At 40.6% G+C, this 18,149-nt stretch overlaps 1 protein-coding gene across 2 annotated transcripts in view; it reads left to right on the top strand.

Moving 5' to 3' along the window:
• The first annotated feature begins 17,910 nt into the window (after nt 1-17,910).
• Nucleotides 17,911-18,149, top strand: part of LOC117466963 (diacylglycerol kinase beta) — a 170,278-nt gene continuing 170,039 nt past the window's right edge. For both annotated transcript variants that reach the window (XM_034110501.2, XM_034110500.2), the window contains exon 1: nt 17,911-18,112. The gene's annotated coding sequence lies outside the window, so the exon portion shown is untranslated. The remainder of the gene's footprint in view (nt 18,113-18,149) is intronic.

Genomic DNA, 18,149 nt, shown 5'->3' with positions numbered 1-18,149 from the left:
TGAACGTTAGTTTTTACTGAAATGATCAAATAAAGTCAACATTTCAGTCTTTACTGAGCTGTGTGGGGTTTGTTCAACTTTTAAAAGATGTTTGAATGGTGATATACACAGTGATAGATGTTAAGGACTAACGTTTATAATAAATACATCTGTATTGATTTTAAGATCTTTAGTTCATACAATCATACGTATTGGGATCATTAGTATTAATGTGGACCGGAGGGAGAGGGGGACGAGCATAAGTTTCACTTTCCTTTTTTATTTAAATTCCAACTTTGGTCATGAAGAATATGTTTCTCTGTTGTCCACGTTCATAAAGCAAAGCAGCAGCATCAGAGCACGGTGCAGAGTCTCTCGATGAGTCCCTCGTTCTTATTAAACATCCATGTTGTAGTCCGCTGTATAGAAAACTGTGGTTTCCATAGTTTCCCCACAGCAGCAGACGCACACAATGACGTCCGCTGGCGCATCATAAACACGTCGGATAGTGAAAGTGCATTCGGATTCTCTAAAGTACCGCAGTCTCTTCTCCTAAGTCCTTTTGAATTCTCCTATCCATTATCCCTTAACCCCGTGACGTTTCACTCAGAGGTCAAGGAATAGACGATGGGGTTAGAATTTAGGAGCTGATTTTTAAACTATCCGACTGCAGCCAGAGAGAAGAGAGAAACACAGGAGGGAAAGAAAACCACACATGTACAGCCTGCCTGGCACGTAACAACAATATAACACTCGCAGACCACAAACTGCTGCATGAATCTTTATAAAGCCTTCACAGCTTGACAGCTCTTTGGTGGTGCTACATTCACATTATTTGACATATCTGTATGGGCAGATTACGACACAATAGGCCCCTGGACATGGGCACCAAAGATTGAGTGACTTTATTAGTTTTGTTTTGATCTTTTTGTAGTTATTTTTGTTTGTGGTTGTTTTTGTAGTTTTTTTCTGCAAGCTTGGTTACAACGTTGTCAATATGTGTTCGAATGTGATTTGGTAAATGTATTGTTTTCGCAGGAAAAATGAAATTATGAGTATGGATGATTGTGGAATATTACTAGTATTGGTTTCAACTTTTGAAAAATGTTTACTGCAGCATTATTGTTTATTTTGTTTTGTACTTGCACATGTTTCTGGTTGTTCCAACTCCATTATATTTTGGGTAATTTACTAATATTTTTCAAGGATCAATGTGGGGAGATCAGGCTGAATGGATAGGTCCATTAAAAAGATATCCCTTTCACATAGGACACTGCTGATTTTTTTTAAATCAATCTGTAAATAATTTGCAGTTTTTCAAAGCATGACCTCGAAAAACTGCTTTGTTTTGGTCAAATTCGTGAGACTTTTTGCACAGGGCTTCAGGGGGATTTAGAGCCTGAGCATCAGCTGTTTTTATGAACATGTATATACACTCATCCACTTTTAAAATAGATCCATGATTAAATAAAGCTTTGAGCAGAGAATCTCAGTGTTTTTTTTTTTACTTGAATCACTAAAGTTCTTAAGAAAATGTACTCTCAATCTTTCTGGTTGTCCCTATTCACTTGCTTCGAGACCTTTTTAATAAAGATGAGCAGTTTCTCCACTCAGGAAAGAAAAGAAATACATGCTTGTATCACCATCACCAATGATAAATAAACACTGGATTAACATTGTTGGTCTTTCACCACGTTAATCATCATCTCTGCTTCTGTTTTTCCACCCTCCAGTTTGTGGGGATATTTGCCTTTCCTTCTGTAATTGGTTATCTAGACGTCCACAGTGGGGCTTGTACACTAAAGCATGCTAATCACATTAGCTGTGCAGCTTTTGGCCGATAGATAACAGTGCATCAGTGTGTTTACTCTCAGCAGCTGGAGTACACACTGGAAAAAATGCTGCTCCAAAAACAAGTTAAACAATATTGAAAACAAGCTGTTTTCACTTGAAATAAGTTACAAAAATCTGCCAATAGAACAAGTGAAAATCTGCTCGGTAAGATGTCTTGAAATAAGGGATATTTAGATAAATCAGATCTTGTAATTAGCTGGGAGAACTACTTTTGAACTATATTGACCAGAATCAGGAAATGTTGTGTTACAGGGTTACAATATAAGCGCGAATGCTCAAAGGTTTTGTGTTATGGAAGTTACGAATAAATATGTAAAACAAATTGTGTTTCATTTGAGATACAACTCAAAATAGGATTTTTTGACTTAACAAAATAACGCATTGTCTAAAAACTAGGGCTGTCAAACGATTAAACATTTTAAACAGATTAATCACAGCTTAAAAATGAATTAATCATGATTAATCACCATTCGAACTATGTCCAAAATATGCCATTTATTTATGTATATTGTTGTGGGAATGGAAAGATAAATGAAAGAAGGCGGATATATCAATTTAACATACAGTATGTTTATTATAACATTTTTCTGCATGTCAAAATGAAAGACAACCCACACACCTATCAATCATCAAACCGTGGGGTCTTAATTCATTACGTGTTGATTTCTATCAACGGGGGAGTACTTCAGGAAAGTCGACAGAGGGGGGGGGGGGGCGCGCTAGTGGAGTACTTCGTGACCACAGAGTGTGAACGTTGTGATCAGCTGTTTTAGCGCAGTTCTCCAGTGAAGGGGGGAGTCTCCCTCCGCAGCCGGTTGGCGTAGTTTTGGCACAGTTCCGTTGTACAGACCGACGTTAACAGCAGCCCTGTCTGTGCACACGGAGACCGACTCTGTCGTCCGGTGATCTAACCGCCTTCTGGAAAAGCTTCACAAGTACGTCGGTACGCAAATGCGCTTTGTGACACAAGTGACGGTACGCATTTCAGATTACGCACATAACCTGCGTACCAGTTATGTGCACCCCTGTACCAGAGCCATATTATTACTATTATATGGCTCTGCCCTGTACTACAGCAAGAGTATTCTCCGTCGGGACTTCCTGCAACAACACCACGCCGTTATCAAAGATGTTCTATTGAGAAGACGATCACTACGTGACAAAAGTTTTCAAAACCGTGGCTACTGAAATCAGTCTTACTAACTGCTGTCTGTGCAATTTACTCCGCGCGAGTTGGCAGACTTTATTTTGCTTACTTTAACATCATTGTTCATGGTGGGGCTAAGCCATTTCTTGGTATGGGTGTAGCCTACCCCAGCCATACCCTGGCGCTGCCACTGGTGGCACGTATGGGGCGGGCCATTCTGCACATGCGTTAAATGCGTTAAATATTTTAACGCAATTAATTCAAAAAATGAATTACCGCCGTTAACGCGATAATTTTGACAGCACTACTAAAAACAAGACCTGATATCTCACTGCAGTGTTACTTCTGAAGTTATTATGTCTTATATCAGGTGTAGAGACATATTCTGACTAGATATTAGACAAATACACTTGGCAAGATTTCGAGTTTTTGTAGTGTTCCATGATCAGCTGCGGAAATGAAAGAAAACGATCCAGGATGATCACATAAAGCTTTAGGAACAAACTAATCACATGACCATTCAGCTGGGGATTCACTAATGCCCCTTTCACACCAGCGCCTTTTCAGCTCCGGCTCGGAGCTAGAGCCTGAAAAGCGCCGGGTTTTCCAGTTCACACCAGAGCTGCGCCGGCTCTTAGCTCCGGAATCCGCTTCATTTCCAGCTCCAAAAAATTGTCGGTCCAGAGGCAAGAGCTTTGGAGCTAAGAGGCGACGTCGCTTACGTCTCTCTTACGTCGAGGCGTGCAGGAAACTAAACCCACCTCCCATGGGTCGACTGTTATGCCTTCCTACAAGCAGTGTGCCTATAAACACACTTTATAAAGTCAGGCAGCACTAACCAGGCTTCGTGTGGTTCTGTTTATTTGTGCCTTACTTTGACCATCCGTTCACTGTTATTGATCATTGTGGAGGGAGGCAGACGTGTTGTTTTGTATTATTGGAGCTATCGGATGCAAGTAGTCAGTTTAGCTTCGGTTGCTATGCTAACATCACCCGTGTTAGGCTATACCAGAGAAACTTTCATAACAGCGTTGTGATACCAAACAGTGTCAATTCAGACTGACACACATTCACTTAGGCTAAGGGAACTGGGGATATGCATCAGCTGCTTGTGTGAGTCGGACAGTGAATACTTTAGAGCGGCCGCTGCAGTGCGAGCTAACGGGAGCTAACGGGAGAATAAACTCCCGTGGAAGAGCAGCACTGCAGCGGTCGGTAAATGCTGCAGAAAAACATTAATACACAATGAACCACGGCACTCTGGAGCAAAGCATCAGGTTGGAGAAGTCGTTATTCAATTTATTCTGGCTTCGTGTGATTAAAAGCAACACGATCATCGACCCGACGCAGTTGTTGTTGTTGTTGTTGTTGTTGTGAGCTGCCGTTGGGGGGCAAATCAGCGATGTAAACGGTGACGTCATGACGCAGCAAGGGCAGCTCTGGGGCGCCAGTGGGCGGTGTGCACAGAGCGGGAGCTGAAAAGGGAAACCGGAGCTGAACCAGAAAAGCTCCCGCTCGGAGCTAGAAACTGAAAAGCGCTGGTGTGAAAGCCGCATAATTCACTGATTGCCTGTTTGGCCTTCTGTTTCCCTCACGACACAGCCTGTGCACTTGGGAGGAATAATGTCAGGGAATCAACAAATGTATACAAATTCTAAAATGTTGGTACAATATTTGTTGGTAATCCATTCAATAATAGAGCGGTGCAGGGATGACCTATTTACCCGGAAGTAAGCTGCGCATGGGTTCCCTCGACAAAAAAGCAATGGGATTTCTCCATAGGATTTTGGAAAATAGCTCGAAATCAGGTCTGTGGAAAACACACCTGTTAGATAAATGCACGTTTTGTTCAGCAGGATAATCCCCACATGTCTACCCTACTTTTATATTTTCGAATCATAAATCTAGTCGCCAGAAGCAAAATGCTAACATTATGCTATAAACGAACTACAGCAGGGTCGCACGACTTCAACGTCACGCCAATTAAGATCAATATTCAAACATACAGATTCAACATTTTACAAGTTGAAGCTTTTGTTTTAACAGTTTGCAAGAGCGCAGGTACTTGGGGAAACAAACTTAGTGGGGTCACTGCTGATGTATTTAATGTCGTAGAACAAAACGTGATCCGCCTCTTAAATGTGTCTCAACCACAGACCTTAGTTCCAGCTATTTTCCAAAATCCTATGGAGAAATCCCATTGGCACTTCCTGGTTTTAGGACTCGTCACTGCACCACTCTATTGTTGAGATGTTTAGTCTGGACCAAAGTTGTGGACGGCCAGTCAGACAATTGTATTTCTTCAGACGTGTGTGTGTGTGTGTGTGTGTGTGTGTGTGTGTGTGTGTGTGTGTGTGTGTGTGTGTGTGTGTGTGTGTGTGTGTGTGTGTGTGTGTGTGTGTGTGTGTGTGTGTGTGTGTGTGTGTGTGTGTGTGTGTGTGTGTGTGTGTGTGTGTGTGTGTGTGTGTGTGTGTGTGTGTGTGTGTGTGTGTGTGTGTGTGTGTGTGTGTGTGTGTGTGTGTGTGTGTGTGTGTGTGTGTGTGTGTGTGACACATTGCAGTCCTCCTCCCCTCCTCAGTCATAAACCAGTGTTTGGTTTGGCAAGCATGCATCATCGAGCTGCTGTACAATTAAAGCCATCTGTGGGGTTTTTGCTCAGAACAAGTCTGGGGGACGTTACCGCCTCACAGCAAACACCTTGATAAACAACTCGGACCACATTTACATTATGGAAATACAAATTGGTGTCAGGTAAAAAAAAAACCTGAGTTATGCAAGCATGACAACAGGACAGTTATTATGCGAAATGTTGAAAATGTGCAACAAATCTGTAAATACTAGTGATAAATATCCATCATAATCCCCTAGACTTTAGTCACAGGAAATCCAGACACAAGGAAGATTTGGGCATCTCTTTTCGATGCAAATTAAATCAGGATGATGACGTCAAACAATGCAAACACAAAAACAACTCCTCGTGACTGAAGAGGACAACATGTGCATCCCAGAGACGAGATGAAGGGTTTGAACCAGATGAGCTTTAAACAGCCTAAGACTAAAATACTGCAGCGAATATTCATCGCATTAAATAACTAATGTCTGGCTGAAATGGGAATTTGTAGTGGTGATGTTGATTTTGAATATTAATACACCTGAGCAATGACTTTAGATTTGATGTAGTTTAAAGGGGCCCTATTATTCTTTATTTTCAGGTTCATATCAGTATTTAGTGTCTCTACTGGGACATGTCTCCATGCTTTAATGTTCAAAAAGGTCTTTATTGTTCTCATACTGCCCACAGCACCTATTTTAACCATTGTTTGCATTTCATTCTCTCTCTCTACAAAGACTACTAAATCATTTCAATGGAAACTAACAGATTCATAATCCACTGCTTTTTCACTACACCAAGAAAGAGGATACTTTTGTGTGCAGCCAGAATAAAAAAAGTTATACTGCCAAGGCCAAACCTATAACACGAAATACAACTCGGATGTTCTCACCACGTACGTGTACGTGTGTGTGTGTGTGTGTGTGTGTGTGTGTGTGTGTGTGTGTGTGTGTGTGTGTGTGTGTGTGTGTGTGTGTGTGTGTGTGTGTGTGTGTGTGTGTGTGTGTGTGTGTGTGTGTGTGTGTGTTTCACATCTAAGGGAACATGCCGCTCCTGCCTTCACACCCTCTGAGAGGTGAAGAAAGGTGACTTTTATAGCGGAGGGAAAACACATCAGGTAGCAGATATAGAGTGTCTTTCAACAGTTACATCTCCACCTTTTTACTCTGCCTTTCTCAGGAGTGACCAAAAGAATTCTGTCTGGTTCAGCTCCAACGCAATAATTTATCACATCTCTTATGACGGAACATAAAACTGTGTTTCAGGGGAGTGTGAGAAATGTTTTTATAATTGCTACAAAGCTAGTTTAAAGATGCATGACTTGGAAGGAAAGTAGACTACAAACCCTGCAGCAGACTGAGGTGAGGCGGTGAGGCGGAGGATCAAACTGGAGAAGCATACAGTAAAACAAAGTCTACTGTATAAGTGGGAAATGTGGTTGTCATTTACACCAACTAAGGGTTAAAACTAAAGAAGTGGAGCAAAACATATAAAAATAAAGATAAAGAAACTTCCAATACCGAACTGATATTGTCACATTTAGTCTCAAAATAAAGTGATAATTCATTCCACCTTTAGTAATAAGGGAACCACAGTGAGAGTTCTTCATTTGTATTATGAAATCTCAACACAACTGGCAGGGGCAAAGTAAATTTTTTGATCTACAGTACTTAAGTAGAGTAATAATTATACTTAGTTCAGAGTCCACGTACTACATTTATGTGATATCATCCGTTTCAGATTAGTGTGATTAAAACCACAGTCCTATAATAAAAAACATATTTGACGTTTATATCTTCAGAGGTTAGAATAAAATGAGCAAATCAAAATGCTTATTGAAGATTAGGGAAACGTCAGAGTCATGTGATCACCGTCTTTGGGTTTATCTGTGGGGGTGACCGTTTTCACCTTTTCTCCAGATATAAAAACAATATTAATGGAGCTTTAAAGGGGACCTATCATGCAAAATGCACTTTTGGATGTCTTCTCTACATGAACATGTGTCCCCGGTGTGTCAGGGAACTCACGCAGCGTCAGAAAACAAAACCCTCTCTCTTTTCCTCCGTACCCAAATCTCTAAAAACGGGGAACAACGGAGCTGATCCAGATTTGCGGCCGATATGACGTAATATCGTCGGCGGACCCACAGCACTATCAGAAAGTTGCTATCAGAAACAATGCCCGGCTGTTTTGGACGTAATATGGTCGGTGTTTACATTAGCATCGCTAACACTCAGAGCTAACCTGTACTGGAGAGCATGTGTGTGAAGAAGCAGGAAGTAAAAAGGAACTCACCTTGTGGTGTAACCGGCAAGACAGAAAGCCTTTGAGCTCCAGACTGTTTCAGAAATAATCCTTGATCTAATCCTTGCGTTTCATCACCGCAGCATTTTAGACGGTATCTGCCAGGCAGTTGCGGAGCCAGAGTATTTGTGTTGGGTAGTCTATGGTAGGGCTAACCCATACGGTGGTGGGGCTCAAGTCAGTATTCACAATGTAATTACATACACGCTATATCGCCCCCTTGACAGTGAAATGCCACGCGTGAGGTTTAGATTATTTCCCTGTCTCAATCAAAATGGAACTGTATGAAATAAAACGGCACATTTGTCTTGTAATAAATAAAAAGGGAGCACTGTGAACGTGACAGTACACGTTGAAGATCCAATGGGGATACTGAATGGCGTTTCCGATTGATCTCAATCAGTAATGTATGACGCAGACCCAACGTTTCGTCGCTCTGATTGGCTGTAGATCTATTAAAATTGCATTCAGAGGCATTTTGATCTAACCGCGGCCGCGCTGATATTATAATGCCAGAGAATTTCTACACCTTTAGTGTATAAAACTCCCCCACTACTTAGACCTTGAATGGTCTCAACCATATTGCATCAGTAACGTGCACTTGTTGCTACAGCAGGATCAGTTTGTGTGTTGTGGACACGACCCGTATATTTTCGCAAGCCGTGTTCTCAACATTTAGCATTTTGCTTATTATTTAATTGAATTTGCTTCCTGTAACATCATTTTTCATGGTGGGGCTAAGCCATTTCTTGGTATGGCTGTAGCCTACCCCAGCCATAGCCTACCACAGCCATAGCCTACCCCAGCCATAGCCTACTACAGCCATAGCCTACCCCAGCCGTAGCCTACCACAGCCATAGCCTACCCCAGCCATAGCCTACCCCAGCCATAGCCTACCACAGCCATAGCCTACCCCAGCCATAGCCTACCCCAGCCGTAGCCTACCCCAGCCATAGCCTACCCCAGCCATACCCTATTACCCCTGTATTTAGCCTTTATTTATACAGGTGAAAATCTCATTGAGACACAGGGTCTCATTCTCAAGAGAGGCCTGTTTGTACCCAGAATCAGCTCTTTAGAAACAGGAAGTGAAATAGAGAGATATGAGGCATGGCTAGAATGGATGATCGGTTTGGTTTTTTGACCAAAACATGTTTTTTATATTTGTTTATATATCTGAGACCTGATGCTATTGCCTAAAAATAGCATGATAGGTGACATTTAAGATATGCAAAAACATAACTCAAAGCCTAAATGGTCAATTTCATTTGATAGTGTTGTTAACTTCCTATAAAGATCATAACATTGTATTGTACTGTATGTACAATGTCTGTTGGCTTCCTTAATATGCCCTTTTATTAAAAGTAAATCACCCATACAATGAAGATATAAATGGGAAAAGGGAAGTAATAAAAAAGCATTATATATGTATAAACCTATACTGTAAGGCATCAGCTGTGACTTCAGTTTTCTCTTAGTTCAACTCGGCTGTTATTATTGTACTCGGTGCAGCACATTGGAGAGGCAGCATTTCTGTAGGTCTAATGCATTTGAATATTTAAAATCTAATTTCTGCTCTTTCTTTTGAATTAAAGATAACATAATTGAACAGAGTCTTTAAATAATTCAGTGAATGCTTTGGTAGTTGAGGTCAGCAGGATGAGGCCGCAGTTGTAGTGCAAATGTAATAAATAAAATGGTGTGTACACACACAGTGGAGATCGTCATGCAGGGGACACCAAATGTTTGATTTTGCTTGATTTATCTACCCGAAACCATATTTACAACAAATCATACATAGATGAATTGGCTGGTGCCATGATGTAAAGTTAATGTCCATTTGATTTCCCAGACTTCTGTTTGTTCTGCATTCAAACTATTGTTGGGAAAGTGGTGAGGGATCATGTTCTGGTTGGTCAAAAGAAGAAAAAAAACATCCAATGCATTTTATTTAAAACCTGCAATAACTCCTTTTTTGTGCACTTCAAAACAAGGTCTTTAAATAACATGTTATCCTAATAGACGAGGCATGTTTATCTTTTGCAAGATTCAGAACAACTTATCATTAATTCTATACAATAATATTACCTTAGCTTTATTTCTGGTCCTGAGTAAAATAGTGTCTTTTTATCTGCTTAATGCTCCAGTTTGTTCACCAGCTTGTCTCTAACAGTGTCTGTTTTCTGCTGAATGAAGTACTTCTGATGATCGTACAAGTAAATGAGCCATGCGAGTAAATCAGAAAAAAACGACAAAAAAAAGACAATGAGCAGAAAGACACTAAAATGTCCATGAGATTCAGATCATCTTTGAGTGACCATACACATAGTTATTTGGTCTATATTTAATATATATTACTATTAATAAAGGCAGATTTAATTTGCTAATATTTATTCATATATGTTTTCATTTGTTTTAGTTTCCTATTAGAATATAATCTTAATTCACATTTTGCTTTTTAAGAAGAAGCATTGGGAGGGATGAAACCCTCTTTAATGGTCACACATGCACAGCACACAGTGACATGTGTTCTCTGCTGAGCAATGGGAGTGAGGGGGGAAGGGGGGTGTCCGGTGCCTTGCTCAAGGGCACCACGCCAGGTCAGCAGGTGAACTGGAACCTCTCCAAGTAGAAGTCCACACTCCATATTTAGGTCTAGTCGGGGACTTGAACCGGCGACCCTACGGCCCCCAGTCCAAGCCCCGACTGACTGAGCAACTGCCAGACCAATACATCGTTATGGATTTATCTGTTTACCTGGTGATACACCTGTATAAAAAATGCAGCTTATATTATTAACATATCTGTTCCTTTACCATATTTAACAATGTTGTTGATGAACCATTTGAACTTCATGCACAAATTCCCACTATAAAAATACTTTATGAATCACTTAGGTTTTTTTTTAAAGTGGTACATTTGTTTGTTTTATAATCACCGATACACTTTAAAAAAAATAATGCACATATGTCATACTTTCTCAAGTCAACACTGCTGATTTGTTCACCTCTCTAATCATATTTATTTAGTTTGATTCATATTGCATGACCATGACCAGTCCATTACTTTTCCTAATAATGTTCTTGATTTGACAATGCGGCTAAGTTCCCTTTTCCATGTCAAGTTGAATCATGGATGAACAATACATCTTGTGCTGTCTTCATTAACAACCAGCATGTGCAAAGTGGAGTGTCATCAGAGAGGGATTTATCTCGTAGGATCAAAGCCATCCTTGAAATTAGTGTCCTTCACAGCCTCCTCTGCGTCCTCCTCCCACGTCCACCCTCCAGTGGGCCATCTGGGAGCGTTTCAAGAGCCTCTGTGCTTCAGATTAGGACATAATGAGCAGGGGGAATCACTGCATTGTTCCCCTGCACATGTAGAAAGCACATGTACATTCTCATTAACTTGGACATGTTGTTTTCTTAATTAATGAAAGCTGTATAAAAGTGTTTTAAAAAAGATGCAGTCTGTGAAAATGATCCTAAATTAGACGCACATTTCCTTTTTCCAAATGAACAAAGAAACCACATTCAAGTCTTAGTGCTTTTAAGGCTATTTCGTGCAACTTTACAGATGTTTGCTTTTTTCTCTTACTAAAGCACCGTCAGATACACTTTTATGAATGCAAAACTTTAAAACTATTAAAACAAGAAGTAGTTTGTCTAACTTGATTTTCGTTAAATCGCTTCTATTGGCTTCTATTGGCTAGCGCTCCAACACATTATACGTGATAGACTAAGGGGCGGGACATCTCTAAGCAGTTGACCAATCACAACAGAGCCGGCCAGCTAACCAATCAGAGCAGCTCTGGTTTCAGACAGGTGCTGCAGCACAGGCAGTATGAACAAATAAAGAGCTTTTTGAACATTAAAGCATGGAGACATGTAGAGACACTAAATACAAATATGAACCTAAACATTTGCACAATGTCTACTACAACCTTTTTATCTGCATACTGACCTCTGTTATATCTGTTCAACATTTGACTTCCTTTTGCATTAAAACCCAGACAAAGGAAGTCATATGTCATGCTTTAATTGGCCTTTCAAATGTCACGTCCTACACGAGGTGAACTCCATCAATACATTGATTCTTAGTGATTCACTGTCTCCTCTTTTAGCCACAAGTGTCACGCCCGTTCATGGGATTAACTGTGAGATCAATGTGATTTCCTAAAGCAGCAGATAGATGGTACCATCACTCTGAACAGACGGAGCTTCTAGGTTAATTAATGAATAAAAGAACGAGCACCAGAGTCGATTATAATTGGGAATTTCTGCTAATCTGCTAAAATTGAGTTTATTTCAAGATACTGGTAGAAGCTACTCGGAGCAATATTGGCTTTTCAGGCTATTGAATATTAATCACTCTGGTTTTTCTTTCATCCAATACATTCATTCTTTTTTGTATCAAGAACAATATTTGCCACAGTGGGAGCTCAGTGTTAACTCGTCCTTATGCCTTTGCTCCCCAGAGGAAGTCCAGGCTGCTCAATATTCCACAAATAAATCCCTTTATTGGCTGGCTGTGATGTATCTGGATTGGCTGCATACGTTACTGCGGTGAGTCCAGCAGAGAGTAAAACAGGCCGAGCAGAGGAACTGATTAATGTCCTCAAGAATGTTGTTGTTGGTTTTCAGCCCTTAAGATTTTATGGAATCAAAGGCTCACTTTTAGGTCTGCATTATCCGTCACGTCGATTCAGTAATTATATCTCTATGTGGTACCATTTATAGAGAACCAAAGGAATTTAACAGAATTGATGGAAAAGTAATTCAAAATCCCGTTGACATTTGTAGCAATTTCAACAAATATAATATACAAATTCAGCTTTTGAACGTTTCTCGTGGTCATGTGACTCACTTCATATGTTCAGATCATTTTGCAGTTATTTTAGCTCCCTATTAATCATAGACTTTAAGTATGAAGTAGATTTAGTCTCCATGAATTCACCAATCGGTTTGTGAAGTCTTTATTATGACGTTTTGGCCGTGACCATCTTTTTCGTAATACCAGAAGTGACCCAATTTGTAAATGTCCTTTAAGATTACATTCCATGTCACTTGTTAGACGCTTTTATCCAAAGCGACTAACATACTCAATACTGTGGAACATCCCCACAGGAGCAAGTTGGGGTGAAGTGTCTTGCCCAGAGACACAACGACCTGCTGACTGCAGTGGGGTTTGAACCTGTGCTCCCCTGATCCGAACACCAACGCACTGCACCACACGCCTCAGATGGGACTAAAAAAGGATTTCTGAGCAAAACATGTTACAATTACATTTCACGAACTGAAAACACACTTTCAAAGGGTTAAAGTTGTAAGACGAACAAATTGATAACACGGTGGTAGCATACCCTGATTTATTTACAAAATAATCCCCATGATGTATTGAGGAATACTTTAAACTAGAGATTCAGACCATAAACTTATCAAGAAAGTTTAGTGAAAAGTTGGGTCATTTTCTATATAGAATCCCCTGCTGGATATTGGAGAGATTGCATGATATCACATTGCAGTTGTAACTCATATTGACTGACTTCTTATACAAAACAATGCATTTGTTTGGCTCAGTTTCTATATGTTTGTTGCACACTGATTTCTGGGAACAGTAGTGTAAAACCGCTTTGTTGTAAAAACTGACATTCAAAAATGGTTGCCCTGAACCTGAAAGCTTGAGGCCTTTTTAGATTAACTCTTGTCTGAGGCTAATTAAATAATCCTCGATGTGCATGCCTTTTGGAGAAGAGGCATGAATGAATGCAGGATGTCAAGGCCGCCGCCGCAGAAAAAAACAACCCATTCTTTGGAGTAATTGAGTTGTCGGCCACTTAGCAGCCATGAGTGGGCTCCATTATGAAATGTGCACAAATGTTTCCAATGGCTCTGGAGAGCGTCCCTGACTGATTTCTGTGAACTCTTTCATTCATACGTTGTGGGGGAGGTGTTGATGGAGATGAGTAGAATGATGAGTAGGTTGGACAGAAGGTGTAGTGACTTCAGCTGCTATCATTTTCTGTGTCCAATCGAGGATAAAGAAATGAGTTTTCAATACTTGGACAGAAACTGCTGAACGTGAGGCAAGACCAATTAAATGGAAAATGCTTTTAAGTAAGTGTTGTCTTGTTATTGTCCTTTTGCTGCTGCTGCCTTGCACACTCTACTGTCTGTCCATGTATTTCTACCCCCACTTCCTGTTCTGCTGTTACCGCATTGATTGTGTGTGTGGCTGCGTGGGTGGATGGGAGTCAACGATGCATACGTGGATGTGAGGTGTGTATGGACCCGTTGATTCAAGGACAATCTGTGTGTTTGTGACATATAAACAATGCTGCGCTGTGATAAAGAAACGTGAAGTGAAGCAAGAGTGGAGCTCCTAACCCAACCACTATGGCTACAGAGGATCTCCAGAAGTGAAAACGAGAAGAGTTTGTGGCAGCAGATGCTTCCCCTGCTGTTTTTTCAGCAGGTGTCACATGAAACTGAGTGACGTGGGACCTTACAAAGCTTCAGTTTGAGCGTCACATCTTCTTGTTTGAACTGCAGTACACTTTTTTTGATGTTGCAACTGCCAGTTTTCTCCGTGATGAAACCTACCCGATGTCCTATCATCTCCTCTCTTGAACGGTTAAATGCCACCTGTGTCCGAGCCCACATATTACGCCCACACACGTTTGACAAATGGAAGAAATATAAAAACAGTCACTCAAGAAAACTGTGCCTTTCTTCAGATTGACTTTCTTTTCACACTTCACAAAGAGATGTGGTTTTCTGTGAAGACGGTTGTTTCCTGAGGGTTGGAGTTAAAGAGGAAATACTGAGTCAAACTAATCACACTATTATTGTGATGTTAAAGAAATACCTACTTAAACAAACCATCTTCTATCAATTCTACTTCAAAACCGCAAAATATCCACTTATAACAATTAAAGCATGAGGTTAGGTCTTGTTTAAAAAATTACTCTGACATTTTAGACTGCTCGTATTCCAGAGAGTCGGATGATCACTCGTGTCCTCTTGTTAAGCAAGCAGCTAGTTAGCTTAGCACAAATACTCTAAACAAGAACACAACAACAGGTTGACGGACTCTATCTAGTGCTAACAAAGTGCAAGCGATCTCCAATCTCTGGGCTAGGCTTAGCGGCTTCAGGAGGTGGCTTTGCTAAAGACTCAAACCTTTCATCAACTATTTTAAAAATAACAAATTTTAATTTAATTTATATATTTATTTGACAGGGACACATTGATTGACATTTCTGTAAATGCGCCAGAGTTCGCCAACAGGCTATTTTTCGTCTGTAGTCCCTTGACAGATGTTGAAAGTCATCCTAAAAACAAAAATTCACTTAAAATAACAGGTAAATACAATCAGTAAAACAACATTCAACAGAGATGCTTATATTATGATAAAAGCATAAAATATATATAATGAAACGACAATGTGAAAATAATATGAAACGAACCAAAAGACAGGATGCAAATGGATGCTTGATTGTTAAAGTGTTGCTCCTATACTCTCTCCACTCATCCCACAACCCAGTCTGACGGCACTTCATGTTATAGTCACGAAATTAATTTAATCTATTGATTCGTGTTCACCAACACGATTTTCGCATTGTTTTCGCGTCACACAGAACGATTTTAAAAGCAATGTATTTCTAAGTATGTTTCGTGCCTGCACCACGTCTTTTTGTCTCTTTGGAATACCGGAAGCTGTGGTTCATAAAACATTTTTCTTACTCAATATCATACCCTAAGCCTAAGCCTATCCCTTTTATTTTAAGTTGTCGGAGTTTTGTGGCTGTAAACACCAGGTTTACTAATCTACCCGCACAAGTTGTCTGGTGTCGGAATGTCTCGCTATGTTAGTACATTGTTAAAAAACAAAACGCCATTTAATTTCGGGTTAAAATGTGTTGTAACTGCGTTACTGAGCATTGTAACGGGTAATATATGACCCACATTTCATTAGTAATGCGTTACATTACTTCGTTACAGCAAAAAGTAATATATTACTGTAACTGCGTTACTTTTGTAACGCGTTACACCCAACACTGGTCACGAATCAATAGATTAATTTCGTGACTATAACACAAAATGCCGTGAGACTATGTTGCATCCCAACCTACTCCATACTGTATGTGTGTGATGCAGAAACTCTGCACTTACAACTCAGTGTCTGCTTAAATGATCAGGCATTAGCGAAGTTGCGCATCACAACATACTTATTTAAGGAGAATGCAATTGAGTTATTGGGAGCGAGCATGTAATGTGGATGTCAGTGAAATGCTTCCCAGACGAAAACAATCTGCTTTTGATCACTAAAGAGGCAACGATGTGCTATTTTGATCCCGTGTTGCTGCTACTCAAATTAAGCTGAGAGCCGTTTGTTTTGCTGCAGTTTAAGCCCTTTCTGTCTGCTGTCTGATATTCAAATGACATCACCATCGCTGACATTCAACAGGCTTCCCCTCCTTCCGTCTTCTGTCTAAAAAATCCCACCAACCACCCAGTGCTCTAAAGTTATCAGTGAATTCTTTGGGGAGTGGTAGGAACTTGGAGCGATTTGTGTTTTTCTCCTTCCACACAATCCCATTCCTCTGAGCTACTTTGGAGACCCACGGCAGCAGGAGAGCCAATTTCTTTTTTAAGATTAGTTTGTGCCCTGTAAGGTTTTTCACAGAATTCCCATTGCCATCGTTAGGATTGTCCCCATCTGTGGGTTGTGGGCTTACAGGACAACCTCTGCTCTTAGATTCTCCTTTTTTTGACAATCTCTAGAGCTCTCTTTGACAGAAATACAAAAGCGTGAAAAGCAGTGAGGACATTTCATTCCCTGAAATGGACAAAGGCTCAGTGTAGAATCCAGGAAGATGGAAATGTGAGAAAAATAAAGCACACTCTTATTTCTCTAGGGATCTGCCTCGATTAGCCGATAAGTCTGTGAAATGAGGCAAATCACCACACGTATGAACAGAAACATATATATTTGTTCTTGTGTGTGCATGAGGAGCTTTGAGGAATCAAATAGATGGCTGCTGGCTTTTCCCATCAATGACTTCACTACAGAAATAGCCGGCAGCACAACAACAGGCCGACATATTGAAGTGACAGCTTAAGAGGTGTGTGTGTGTGTGTGTGTGTGTGTGTGTGTGTGTGTGTGTGTGTGTGTGTGTGTGTGTGTGTGTGTGTGTGTGTGTGTGTGTGTGTGTGTGTGTGTGTGTGTGTGTGTGTGTGTGTGTGTGTGTGTGTGTGTGTGTGTGTGTGTGTGTGTGTGTGTGTGTGTGTGTGTGTGTGTGTGTGTGTGTGTGTGTGTGTTTCTTAAGTCTATGTACAGTAAGACATAATATACTATTACATCCATTTTAACACCTGTAATACACCCATGCTACATTGATATTACAACTATAAAAAAACGTTCTTCGACCCATATTACAACCCATGTAACACCGATATTACACTGTTCTAAACCCAACTACTAATATACCCAATTAATAATGTTATTACACCCATTTTCCACATTTAAACCCCTATTACATCCATGTTAAGACATTAAAACACACCCATAGTATACCCAAGTTACACCAATGTTACTATACATTGTTAATAAATCCATAACACACATATTAGACCCACATTACACTGTAAGTACATTGTTATTACACATTTTAAACATGGCCACAGCCTGTCAAATGATTTTAAACCCAAGGATACAGAAACCATTTAAGTGTTTAAAGAAGTAAGAGTTGCAGTTCTCTGGGAGTTAAAGCGTTGAAAGCAAAACAATAAGAATATCCCAAGTTAATTTCCCAGTTCACTGATTCCTTTGTTCACCGCGAGAAAAGACAGCTTTAACTCTGCAGAAGGGACGCGGAGGAGGAAGAGGCTCTCATCTGTTGATCAGTGACACAGAAAGGAGGAAGAGGGCTCGAGAGGAAACTGAACACAGGGGGAAGCAGAGAGAAGCAGAGAGAGGAAGAGGAGGAGGAGGAGGAGGAGGGTTAATTAATTCAGGGTGGATGGGAGGGATGTTGCTGCCGAGGCTCCAGTGCCTCCGCGGTCGTGCCGAGTGTTTGTTTGAGGACGTTTGGCTGCTGCTGCTCACGGGGAACCAGACACCCGCTCCCCTCCACGTCCGGATCGCTTTGCTCTCCTTTGATCCGGCAAACAGGGACGTTACATGGACTACAGTGGCAGCCGGAACAGCCAGAGGTAAGGAAGACTTTCTGTGATTACTCCTCCTGTAGTC

The sequence above is a fragment of the Pseudochaenichthys georgianus genome, chromosome 21, assembly GCF_902827115.2.
Source record: "Pseudochaenichthys georgianus chromosome 21, fPseGeo1.2, whole genome shotgun sequence".
NCBI lineage: Eukaryota > Metazoa > Chordata > Actinopteri > Perciformes > Channichthyidae > Pseudochaenichthys > Pseudochaenichthys georgianus.
This window is presented reverse-complemented; position numbering and strand designations above follow the sequence as displayed.